Below are 2,675 nucleotides of genomic sequence, written 5' to 3'. Positions count from 1 at the left end.
GAACTGGTGGAGCAATGAGGAAGGAGCAGGATTAGTGAGTCAGCAGAATGGACAGGAAACCCTGCCCCATGAAAAGTCTTTAGTCAGCAAGACTAAAGACGTCAATTTACTCACTTAACTTAAATTACCATCTTTTCCTTAAATCTTTCACTTTCTTAGGTAATCTGCTTTTTTTGGGTCTAGTATACAATAGTCTCACATTGCTGGACCTATCCCCACAGAAAGGAGACTTCAGATACAGTATTAGGGACCACTAAGGTCTATATAAAGAGACTTCAGATACAGTTTTAGGGACCACTAAGGTCTATATAAAGAGACTTCAGAGACAGTATTAGGGACCACTAAGGTCTATATAAAAGAGACTTCAGATACAGTATTAGGGGACCACTAAGGTCTTGATACTGGACCAACTTTCAAAGATTTCTGTTCCCATTAATCACTTAGACATCAATGCATGGGGAAATGGGGTCCAGGTTTTTTTTTCAAATTACCCTTTAACATAATTTCAGTCCAGTACACAAGTCAGGTCAGCAGTGGCCAGCTGTCTCCCATTATCTGTGGTTGCGACTACATCTCTCTCACCAGTCACCCTGGTCCAGATGTCAGCAGGCCTCACCGCACACAGGATCAGGACCAAACCGATCCAGATGTGGAGCTCTGGCTCGGCTTCACTTCTCCATCTGCCTTTGTGCCTCCTTTCTTCTTCTGCCTCTGGTCAAGCTCCCTTTGAAGAAGATTCATACATTTAGAAGCATTCTACTGCATGGCGTCCTCCTTACTCTTTATCAAGTGGTCCATCTAATGCAATAAGTCACCATTTCTACATTAAGATAAAAATCTTGTCCTTAAATTTGATTGCTCTCATATCCACATACAGAGATCAGTTGACTTGCTTCCCTTTTTTTCTCCGTCTCTCCTCTGTGTGTATGCCATGTTTCCCTTCCCACGGCAGCCCAGTAATTGAAGAAAGCTCTGTGGTTTTTGATGAGTATCTACATGTCTGTCAGTCCACCAAGGCCGGGCCGGTTGAAGGGAGGCTCGGGCTTAACGCACCATTTCAGATGAGACATGCCTTCCAAAATAGAACCGAGTGCATCCGAAACCCCATATTACCACAATCTGCTAAAGCATTCAACGAAAAACCTCCACTCTCCACAGTCCCAGTCCTAACTGCTCCTGAATGCATCCTGAATTTGTGTAGAAGAATTTAAACCATATTTTCCAAGTATCACTTTCTCATTTCTTCCCAAAAAATAAAATGAGTGCTATATGGCCGCTGTCCATGTTGACCAAGAGATATCATCTCTTAATGAGATAATAATCCTCATTAATAGAGGACTTATCACCCAAGAAGTCACTGAAGAAAATACAACTTGCACAATGATAGAAAGCAGTGAACGGCAGTATATATGACGCAATCACACCCATCCCCATCCCCTGCTCTAATACTACGTCTACATTAAGGCTGAATCCCATTTCTCCATCTTACCTCTTACCCCTTATCCCTAGCCCTTGGCCCTTGGAACCAAGTGGTAAGGGCTAGGGTTGAAAACCTACCCCTAAATCAATTATTTAAGCTGAAAATACTTACATTCACATTTCTCTCTGGTTGATCTGGCAGCCATTGCTGCCTGCTGCGTTCTCCCTAGGTGTAAAGGGATATACACCCCTTTGTCACCCCTTGTTCTTACCCCTACCCCTTGATCAAAAAAAATATTGGGACAGCCCTTACTCTCACCTGAACGTGCAAAACCTAGTGGAAGGGGTAAGGGGAAGGGGTAAGATGGAGAAATGAGATTCGGCCCAAGCTAGTGTTTGCATTGGCAGCATTGAAGGATACTTTGCTGATTTAAATCCAGCTCTGTGTCATGGCAGTGTGGCCATTGTGTGCTGATAACCAGTGTTCGGCTTCCCAACATGGACAGGTGTCATACAACAGTTACTTCATGTTTCATGATGAAATGAGAACTTGATATTTTACATAAAAAAACATAAAATTCTTCTACTCAGTGCAACCCGAAGGATACTTTGCTGATTTAAATCCAGCTCTGTGTCATGGCAGTGTTGTCAATGTGTGCTGATAACCAGTGTTGGGCTTCCCAACATGGACAGCTGCCATACAACGGTTACTTCATGTTTTGTCAAGAAATGAGAACATGATATTTTACATAAAAAACATTGTTGTACCAATTCTTCTACTCAGTGCAACCAATTAAATGTGCATTTAAGAGCAGTTTGCCTTGATGGAGAATGCAGGTTTTCTTCTAATGGTTCACGCAGATCATGACTCTGGAGGAACCAGTGTGTTTTAAACGGGGGGTGACACAACTGCAAACACAGCCCCTCCCTGTGTAGTCTTTTTGCCCAACCCCCTCACTGGAGCACCAGATGGGAGAGTTTCCAGCATTCATGTCCTGACAGATCTGATACTGAAATGCAGCAAGTACAGTGAACACAACGCGGGACTTTTTAGTTCACTCAGATTTATGTTGTAAAAGCTTCAAAGGTCCCATGACATGGTGCTCTTTGGATGCTTTTATATTGACCTTAATGGTCCCTTAATACTGTATCTGAAGTCTCTTTATATAGACCTTAGGAGTCCCTAATACTGTATCTGAAGTCTCTTTATATAGACCTTAGTGGTCCCCTAATACTGTATCTGAAGTCTCTTTTAT

The sequence above is a fragment of the Etheostoma cragini genome, chromosome 15 (assembly GCF_013103735.1).
Source record: "Etheostoma cragini isolate CJK2018 chromosome 15, CSU_Ecrag_1.0, whole genome shotgun sequence".
In the NCBI taxonomy this organism is placed as follows: Eukaryota; Metazoa; Chordata; class Actinopteri; order Perciformes; family Percidae; genus Etheostoma; species Etheostoma cragini.
The sequence above is the reverse complement of the archived record's forward strand: the minus strand, read 5'-3'. Positions refer to the sequence as shown.